The sequence below is a fragment of the Echeneis naucrates genome, chromosome 2, assembly GCF_900963305.1.
Source record: "Echeneis naucrates chromosome 2, fEcheNa1.1, whole genome shotgun sequence".
Taxonomy (NCBI): domain Eukaryota; kingdom Metazoa; phylum Chordata; class Actinopteri; order Carangiformes; family Echeneidae; genus Echeneis; species Echeneis naucrates.
Genome location: NC_042512.1, coordinates 10584404 through 10595491, shown reverse-complemented (window position 1 = coordinate 10595491; position 11088 = coordinate 10584404).

Sequence of the window (11088 nt, the reverse complement as noted above, 5' to 3'; positions counted from 1 at the left end):
AGCCGTCAAATAGCTGCCAGTTGGATGAAAGCAGCGGACGAAAATTAGACGAAATAACACACTGCTGGTCAAACCAGCAGCATTCAGCCCGGCCCAGCAAAGCACAAAAAAGAGACTCAGATGCAGAGGAAAAAGTCGGCGGAGGTAAGGTCGGCCCCAGGTATTTAAAAAAAAAAAAAAAAAAAAAAAAAAAGTCAAAGTCTTTACCAGCTTGTCCGAAAGGTCGCGCGTCTCCAGGTGGTCTTAAAATAAAAAGGCAGACGGGAGCTGGCAAAACTGCGAAAATACAGACGCACAGGGGAACAAAGGCAATCTGTTCACGGGGCAGGGAGGCGTGTGTATATATATATATGGAGTCTACTACCGGAATAATCAGGGCCAGAGATTAGTAGCAGAGCAAAGGTTTTTTTTTTTTAAATAAATAAATAAGAAAAAGGACAGAAAGCTCACAGAAACGGAAGAACAAAACCGTTCTCACGGCCTTGACAGCAACACGGAGCATAAAGCTTTACTTACCGCTGAAGCCAATCAGAGGAGAGGCTGGTCGGATAATGATGATAATGGTTCCGGGAAGGGGGCGGGGTTTCGGTTGTGATGTCATAAAAAGCCCTGGCCCAACGCATTCTTACTTTTCCACAGAATCGATATGCAACCTCGAACCTGCCTTTTAATCAGAAAGAGACACAGAAGTCTATCTGGACCGCACGGGACATTTAAGGTGGTCCCGATCAAGTCTTAAGGCAGAAATGAGCATTCAATTGTATGGAACTGGGCCAGAGCCATTCACTTTGTTGTTATTTGAGCCTAAAATGTGACTAAGGTTGGCGGGACAGCCATTTTAAATGGAATGGAAAAGCGGACTTATGAGTCGGATCATTTAATTGCCCCTTTCCCCCCCCCCTCCCCCTCCGTTATTTTCCATCCCCACGGCCCGACCCGTTTCACCAATAAAATTATGCACTCGTGACAAGACAATTAATATCGCCGATAAAAGAAGCAGCGATGAGGATCTAACTTTGTAATTTCTAATTACTGGAGTGTGAATATGTGAAGTAATGTTTTAAGACTGATCCATTTCTCAGCGGGAAGGCTAATGAGGCAGATGTAGATCAGGCTGACTTTGACTGTTAATCATCGCTACAGAATCCCCCCCGGTAACCTGCGGGAATCAAACACGGTGACATCAACACGCCGCCAGATAAACAGTATCCTTTTTTTTTTTTTTTTTTTTTTTTTTTTGCCCCAATCAGCAAACTGGCAGCCAGAGAATAGCCCGCCCTAAAATGTTCTCTTTGTCTGGCAATGTGTGAATAGTTTGCTTTACATAACACTCTGTTATGTTCTCACACACACACACACACACACACACACAAAACGCAATTCACATGCAGGGGAAATGTAATTTGCAAAAATATCAACAAGTCTCCTCCGAGGCACAAAATAAAAAAAAAAAAAAAAACACAGGGGAGCCAAGACTGAGCTCTGCCATCAAACAACACTTCTCTGGAGCTCTTCCACTGCCAACGAACGAGCTGGCACGCGTCGTATCCAAGGTGATTTTCTGGTATATGTGCCAGAAACATTTTCTGCTCCGCAAACTGACAAACTACGACTATCGAATCAAGCCGACTTGGAACGCGAGCGCTCGCGCGAACACTTAGCGTTCATAAGAGCAGTTTCACGGGAGCAGTCCACTTAAAAGAACGGTCCCAGAGTTATCGCAGCCCGTTCGTATGAAGGTTGTCTGTCATTCATCTCGTATGTATGTTTACTTTTTCGGTGAGCCACTCAGAAAATACTCCGGCTCGGGAGGGGTAGCGACTGCTTTGTTGTGACATCACAAAGTTCCTGACGTCCTGAGGGCTGGTTTTTCCGTCTCAGTTTCTGAATACAGCGCATTTCCCGGTGGGGTCGGTTGAGCACTTTGATACTCTCACAACATTAATATGAAACCTAGTACTGTGTTGTAATCAAAGAAGACACGGACGACTATCTCTATAGTACTGGGGACCTTTAATCTTCAAACGGGCTGCGATATGAAAGCGAAACGGTGCAGTTTCGAGACGGGAGATACGCTTTGGACCTCGCACTTGACAAACAACACTTCTGGTGCACCGCCCCTCAGGGACAACAAGTTCAAGTTCAAAGTTCCTTTGTCACGTAAACATCAAATAATCTCGATGAATAATGGTCCACTCCACTGACTGATAATAACTCCTGACTAATAAATCTTAGATCACAGACAAAAAAAAAAAAAAAAAAAAAAAAAAAATTCAAGCAGAAATGAACACATTTGGACGTATTCAAAGACCTCAGCTTCGATCAAAGATAAGAATGGATGATAGAGAACTGAAATGAACAAAATGAACTTTGGCCCGAGTTAAGATCTGTGAATAAATGCAAATGTGATTAGACAAAAAGCGGAGGTTGGCCTAAACTGAGGCCCGAGCCCAGGAGGGCATCTGATCTTGCACTTCCTCTCCGCTGACCTCATCGCTCTGCAAAAAAAAAAAAAAAAAAAGCGCCTTCGGTCTTTCATCCGTCCCCCAAATCTAAGAAACCAATCTTAATAACTTGTGGGACAGGATGGCTGAATAAATCTGAAACAAACAAACAAAAAAAAAAAAAAGTCGGATATGCTATCTGTTCCTCGATTCTGGTCTAATGCGAGTCCGGCTCTGTTGCACAAACCGTCTTGATGCTCGGCTGTTAGCAATCAGGCGCAATCAGGAAGGCAGGCGGGCGGGAGCGGGCAGGGCTTCGAGTGAGACGGATTTTTGGTTCCAGTTTTACGGCCGCGCTCTCAGCGTTTTATTTGCGAAAAGCACGTTAAACAAAATGTAAATCATCGGCGGGTTTTATAAAACGTGTCTAAAGAGGATCTTTAAGAGGGGGCTTATGAATTTTGTTCCCGCTGTAAACACAACGCGGAGTGCTACCTGGAGGCCTTGTTAGTCACAGCCAATTAGGCGCACATTATTTCCAGCTTCCCACAGGGGTTCAATTTACACAAATGATTATTGTCTGTCCAACCTCCCCGAGGCTGTGGTGATTTCCGACCACACTCTGCGACTCTTCATGGGATGCTGCTTTATATTTACTTTGAAGGCCGGCGTTTCCTGTGAGTAACGGGGGGAGGTGGGGGGGGCGAGGCAACGGTGTGTCCCGTACAGATATGAATATTTTATTGCCGCTTCTTCAGGGGTCACCGCACGTCAGCCGAGACAGCCGCCACAAATCAAAAGCCGGGGAAGATGTTCCTGAGGTGCAGCAGATTGTTGACGCGGGAGGAACCGTGACATTTGTGTTTATTTCGGCTTCAAATAAACACGGGGCGACGTTCGGAGGGCCTTTGTTGAAGACACTTCCCTCGCTCTCTCTCTCTCTCTCTCTCTCTGTCTTTTTCTTGTCGAAAATGAAAGGGGCGAAAAAGAGCCGAAATCCCTGATAAAGAAACTGTTGACATTGGCACGTAGATGAAACATTTTCCTTTTTAACTAGATTTGGAAAAAAAAAAAAAAAAAAAAGGAGGGTTGGGGGGGGGGGGGGGTGGCTTTGCTGTGACATCACAAGGTTCCCAAAGGCTGATTTAAAGGCTCAGCCTCTGAAGACAAGATGTGACTCAGCATTTCTTCAGCCATAGCTTATAACAGGCCACATTGTATGCTTATTATTAACAATTCACACACACACACTGCAATTATATATTTCTTATATTTTTCAAGTACATCTGGTTGTCTGCATTTTTTGCTTTTAGCTGATTGTTTTCCTTAACTTAAAATACAATGTTGAGTTCTCGTTTTTTTAAATCAAAGTTAGTGCGATAAAATTTGATAATATATAAATGTTTGGTAATCTTTCTTTGGTTTTCCCAAACAGAAAGAAGAAGCCGATGATTTCCGACGTGACCTCACCACCCCCAGTCCTGAAAATCCAAGATGGCTGCTGCAGCGCTAGCAATAGCACCGGTCTTATTTGAGTGTCTTTTTTTTTTTTTGTGAATCAGTAAAACAATGGCAAGCCTAATATCATAATGTATGACTGAACACATCTGCTTTTTGTTAACCTGAGTGATGACATTTCTTCACCGGCTGTTTTAAATCCGAACGCTGTCGAGAGCTGATCCGATATCCGCCCCCGCGTTGACCCTGCAGAGCCACCGTAGGCCCAAGAGTCATTTAGCAGTAAAAGCTGTTAGTTTTACCCAGAATGCTAAAGAACATAATCTTGTCTCTCTGAACGTCCTTGAGAGGAAATGACTTGGCTCTCGAGAGAAACAGACTGAGGAAAACATTCTCTCGGTTTGAGACAGACAAGGTTAAAAACTGAAAATGAGAGGATGACAGGTTGTTTTTCTGTAGAAAAAAAAAAAAAAAAGATGTCTGTTTCCCGTCTCTGGACTTCCTCATGTTTCAGGACAGTTACTGAAAATATTGAGCTTTTCTATTATTATTATTATTACCGTGGGGGCATTTGAATATCATTGCTGCCGCATCATCACGCACACACCTCAGCTACACTGAAAAGGCTGATTTAAGGCAGATCCAGGATTTCGCGGCGACCCGAGCACATTTGCTTATTTCCGTTTTCGCCGTGCAAACGCAGACTTGAACCCCCGAATGTGGCAACTTTCGACTCACTGACACACAGCGAGTTGTGTTGTCGAGATGAGCAAACCTTTCAACACTTTGAAACGACGGAATCGGCGCTCTGCAGACTCGAGAGTGCCCCACCGTGTCGCCTCAGGTCACGCTTATTTAGAGCTTGAACAGGATCGCAGCGTCGTCAGGTGCAAAGCAGCCACAGCGAAGGGGGAGGGGGGGAGAGGGGGGTCGTAGCCCGACGGAGCTCGTGCAAAGTCAAAGAAAGATAAGGTGGAAACGGCGAGGGCTGAAATCATCAAAACTGCTGAGAGCGTTCCGCGGCGCCACTTAGCATTCTCCAGGCAAAAATGAATGAGTGGTTCAATTAAAATCCCAACAACGAGGAAATGGAATGGAAAAAAAAAAAAACAAAAAAAAAAAAAACAAAACCAAAACCGTATCTCTCTCGAAGAAAATGTGAAGCTTGTAACAAACACTTGTTTACAACTTTGACAAGTTTTTGCTTTGACTTCGGCGCGGCTCCTTCGCGACTGTGCGGAGAGAGGAGAGAGGGCAGCTTCCTTGAAGTCGATGTGAAAACAGGTTTGATTTAATAATTTAATCGTCTTCTCCTGATGAGGTTCAGCCTCTAGTTTCAAATCGACATGATGTTTTTGGAGGGAAACGGACCATAAAGCAAAGGATGACTTAGGGTGGGGCGACTGTGCGACTGACGGACTGCGACATCCAATCAGGATGGAGAACAGAGCGAGTCGGACCCTAAACGGCGGCTCACAAAATCTCTACAGGTGACCCAACAACGAGCAACGAGGCTCCACAGTTTATTAAACACTAACCGGACGACCAATTAAAGACTAAGGACGTAAAATTCGGATTAAAAAAGCAAAAAAAAAAAAAAAAGGGGCTTGTGAGCAACGAATCAGTTTGGTTTTCTTTTGTCAGCTGAAGTGCAACCAAAACACTCTTTACATTTTGACGAAAAGTCAAGTGGAAATGCAAATAATATACATTGAGCTGTTTTCTTTTTTGTTGCCCAATTTATTTCAACATTTAGCTTAATTTGATGAAGCCCAAGCCAGACATCAGACGTCACACAATTACAAAAGTCCCCCCCTCCACCCCCCCCCTCCCGCCACTGGTGGAGCTGGTAGAGACCAAAGCTGGGGCTTACAAAGGAAACGAAAGGAAACTTTTTTTTTTTTTTAACTTGAAAGCCAAGTTAAGACTCAATTCAGTGTGAATTCATTGCACGAAATACAATGCAAGCTGCATTGCTGATTCGATGCGTTTGCCGGAGGCAAATTAAACTTAAAAATGACTTTAACCTAACTTATGAATGGTTTATAATCTTTCGTCCTGCGCGCTCGGTTACTTTATGAGATCAAAATACTAGACGCGCTCTTTTTTTCCTTTCTTTTTTCTCTTTAATCAACCTTGTAATTGGAAATTGATACTTCTCTAAATGAGTGCCATAATTATCATTTATCATCAGTGAGGGGAAAACCTCTTCATAAACACTTCTGTCTCGAGTGCTTTACAGCTTCTCAACGACTAATTCCGTCCATCAGAGTAAAAGCGGGGAGATGGGGGAGATTTTATTCAGCGCCAGTCATCGTCCCGTTGCTGTTATATATATATATTCACGCGATCGTTCAGAGTTTTGTCAATTTAGTCAGGTTTTGCTTCTGCTAATTAAATTTAATCTCGGTTTCTTAACGCGGCCCGACTAGATCAAAATGGAGACTTCAAAAGGAGTCTGGGAAAGTTTTCGGGAAGCCTCCTGCCTTTTGAAGCCTTTTATGGGGAGTAAAAATGTGCGTGGAACAAACAGATCACGTTGAGACGACAGTCTGTTCTGACTCTGATCTAATTGCTGTGTAAATATAGCGGGGGGAGGGGGAAGAGAAAGCTGAGAGGCTGTAATTGACGCCACGCTAACGTCTTTGTCGTCTTTGTTTCAGGGCATGAAACGTGCATTTTAAAAAAAAAACAAAAAAATGTCTGGGCTTGGAAGGGAAGGTGAGACATGGGAGAAGGCTTAGCTGTGGGTGAACCACCACACTTGAGCTGTATCTTTTGACCCTGACTCAGTTGATTTTTTATTTTTTTTTTTTTAAAAAGCCCTGCACATTGTGCTGATCAATTCGACTTTCAACTTTATTGTCCCCGAAGGGAAATTTGCCTCGCAGCCAGGTGAAACCGAAGTACGCAGAATACATAATAATCAAGCAGACTCGACCGCAAAGAATATCAAGACAAGTTCAGGAATACATTAAAAGGGGCGCTGAGAGTGTCCATTGTCATTTTTTTTTTTTTTGATTTAACTCTACGATGGCATGAGTGATGAAAGAATGGTTTGCACCGATTCACTGAACTTTTTGGACTATTTCAACTATCTTCATCGCTCCCTTCATATTTTCTAGCATGGATTCGATTTCTGTTTTCGGTAGATATTTGATTTGTGTGCTTCTTTTGTGCGTTTTTATCGGCGGCAGGTGCAGGAAGCACATTTCGCTGCTCATTATACCATGTGTAGCAAATAGAGCCCATCTTATCTTCAATTTTTCACCCTCTTGGATTCGGCTTTCAGTCGTCAGAAGGCTGGGAGCTTGAATTCGGCATGCAGAGGAAAGCTCAGCGGCACTGAAAGTCATCCGGAGCACGTAGATTTATAAAATTCGGTAATTTGATTCCAGTTAATTTTGACAATTTGATCATACCACACACCCCCCCCCCACCCCCCATTTTGTGGGTGCATGTCTGGAGCTGGGGCGGTGCCAGCAGGTCAACCAGAATCAATCGCTCACCTGGCTCCTCCTCTCAATCAAGCCACCTACGCCGCTGCAGGATAAAAGACCGGTTTGTTCTTCCACTCGTCGCCAGATCGGGTGTCCAGAGTCTGCATCTTGTGGTCCCACCTTCGGTGAACATAACGGTTCAGTTTCACGGGCTTTGCTTGACCTCCGCCACAGGAGCAAGAGCTCACTGGCGCAAATTTCCTCCTCGTCGCAGAACGATCAAAAAAAATTAAAAATAAAAAGGTATAATCATTGCATGAGGCTACATGAGAAGATGCAATCCATTTTTGTACCCCCTTGTTCACACCCTTGCTACCAAAAAGAGACACGTGTCTGCTTTGCCGACATATTTCTGCATGCATATTCTGTTTGCTTCTTGTTTTTTTTTTTTTTTTTTACTGAAAAATGCACAAGGCATGCAATATACCCCAAAACAACCCAAAACTCTCCGAAGTCAGAAGCTCTGCGTTTTGTCTTTCAGCGAGTGCTTAAGGACAGCTGTCTGCATCAGTTACTCCACTTTACTTTTACTCCCGTGGGGCGAAGGGTATTGATCTGCGCTGCTGAATTAGCATTTCATATCACCTTTCCTCATTTAAAATGGTGATTGCTGATATCTCACCCAGGACAAATGGCCGGCCGGGGAATTGCGGCTGAAGGCGATACCGATCAGCCACGGAGCGTTAACGAGCTTATCATCACAATGTAAATAGCACTCTGTGCTCGTGTGTGTGTGTGTGTGTGTGTGTGTGTGTGTGTGTGTTGATTGCTTTAGCGGCTGGCCCTCCTGTGTGAAGTGTCACTGTTTGTAGTCAAAGGATAAACCAGAGGAGAATTACAACTAGGCGCGCCATCTACGAACGTGACAGCGGCGGCTTTAGAGGACGTCATACTGTAATGAGATTTATCAGGTGGGCCTCTCCTCGGGTGGAGGGAAAAAAAAAAAAAAAAAAAGCACAGGACGCCCTTTATCTTGATCCCTTCCTGCCCAATAAAAGTGTATGAAGTGGATGACCCGCTAACTGAATATGGCAACGGACGCTGCTGTGAAGATGGAAAGTTTTCCCATTTAAGCTGCTCCCTTGTTGGATTGGAGGCTCTGAGCTGAGTTTTAATGTGCTCAGGTAGCCAGGGGACTTAAAGACACTGAGATGATCATGGGCATTTGTCCTTCCAGTCCAAAAGGTGCAAAAGGCTTTGCATCCAAGTTTGAAGAAAAAACAAAACAAAAACTAACTATTGAGCTATTGAGCAAGCCTTTTATTATTATTATTATTCTCTTTTTAAGTCTTTCTTGATTTCCTTTCAACATTTGGTCGCCTACGCCTGAGTGTGCGATTGCGAAGCCTGTGATGCGCGCCGGCTGAGTCTATAAGCGGTGGCACCCGAGAAGGGCAGCGGCTTCCCAGGAGGAGGAGAGCTTGATTTATTCGCCATGCCGAGAATAATCATGCAGGAGCCTGAATGGGGGATTTGAGAGTCAGCGCTGGTTGTTTCTGGGGCTCGGGATGTACAGCGGTTGGCGCGCGAATCGGAAGGTCAGCGGTTAAATTTCTGTTTTCTCTGAGTCCCCCGTGTCGAAGTTTTCCTTGGACTAGATACTGGACCCCAATATACAGTATATATATATATAGTCCATGTGAAGCCATGACACCATGTCAGCATGCAATGTGTTTCCAGGAGCTATCGCTATATTGCTGATGTAAAATTCCATTCTATTGCAATTACAATGAGCCCACTAGATAGATCCAGCTGTTTCTGGCCTAGCTGATAAAATGTTCACTTCTGCGTTGGAACCTGGAGCTGAGAAAGGCAGAGGCCAGGATAACGACCGACAGAATAACACACCCTAAAATGAGGATGAGAACGAAAAAGATCTTTAGCTTTCTCTGAAAAAAAAAAAAAAAATCAACAGCCCACTCGGAAATCCAAAACAAAATAACCCGCCGAGGCATTTTCCTGTGGTGGATTTGCAGGGTGGTGACAAAAAGCCAAAATTCGCCCACGCGTCGAACACAATCACATTGTGCCAGGGTTTTATAATTTTCTAATGTGTTTTTCGAACAATAACGCAGTAAGTCTCATCCGAGGACTGAGCTCTTTTTGTCCCGGCCGCCCTGGCAAGATTCATGACCTGGATTTATCTACCGACTATTTTCTACACTGAAGTACGGACAGCTGTCAGAGCCGCGCGGGGGGAAAGTTGAGCAGAGCAAAGTGTTTGATGGAAAAAAAAAAAAAATAAATAAACCTGGTCTAGAGTGCTCAAGAGCTGAAACTCGGCCCATCACCACGAGGGTCACGATAGGGGAAAAACAACTGAAAACTGGGCTGCCTCCTCATCCCTCGGTTTTCCCGTTGAAATATTTTATAGCCAATTCCCTGCTGTTGGGGGAAAAAAAAAAAAAAAAAAAAAAAAGGGCCCATATTTTGTACCCGGCTTGCGGTCTGTGTCAGAAGACCTGACTTGTAAGAGGACGGTCATAGGACGCGCTTGTGATCTCAACAACGAATTGACTGCTTTATCATATTCGTATATAGAATCTAGGGCTGGTTCACAGTCAAAAACTATGTACATATCGACTTTTAGACTACATGGGCGCTTTAATTTGTATTTAGTTTGAACATCGCCCACTTTGTAAACTCATTTAATCCTTGATTGTTGGTTAATGTGATCTCCTTATTGCTAAAAAAAAAAGAAAAGAAAAGAAAAAGAAACAAAATCAAAGAATGAGGGAAATTATAGACAAAGTGTTCAGAATGAGGGCAATCAATCTGCGTCCGCGCGAGTTCTCCGCTTAATCAAATTGCCATTGCCTTGTCTGGTCCCATCCTCAGAGCTGATGAATCGTGATGCAAAAGCCAGAGAATCGTGTTTATATATGGATCTCGACGCAATAATTAGGCAGCCGAAATAAAGCAGCAAACACGGGCACGTCGGAGTCTAATTGCAGTGGCATCTCTGCAGCAGGGGGAGAAGTGAAAACTAACTAACTGTGCTTCTGCTCCTGTGATTCTATTTTAACCTCCGCACTATTTATATCTGCAGACACGCTGGTTTCAGTCAGACAGCAAAGCGTCGCTCTGGGCTAGCTTCATAGCAATCTGCTACGTTTTTTTGTTTTGTCCCCCCCCCCCCCACACACACACACACACCACAGACTGTCATCTTTTTGTTGTTGCATTTATTTGTAGGATTGGAAGCATCGTCAGGCTACAGCTCTTCCCCTTGCTGCTTCCTGTGCACTCGCAATCCTCCTGGAAGAAAATAATACTCAACTATTTCATCTTGTCAGACTTGCTATATCAAAACACACGCACTATATATATATATATTCTTTAAACTACACAATTTGGAAGCACACTCGGCAGAACTCTCTCTTGTCGCTCTCATCGTCCCCCAATTAGATCTGAAAGCCAAAGGCTCATTAGATTGTCCAGGTTACAGGGTTCCTGTCATTCCCCTGACCTCTCTTTCTCACTTACTGGACGGACTGTGTTAACGCGAAGCTCCCAATTATTCCAGAAAATGCGGCAGGACCAGTAACAACGCGGCGAGGTGCCTTTTGTCAGTAATTTGTGTTGGCTGTCTCCATGGCGCATTTCGGAGGATGGAAGATGCAGAATTTTCACCTAATACAAACATTTATTCAGCGTGTTGATGAGGAGGCCAGCTCTGAGATCTC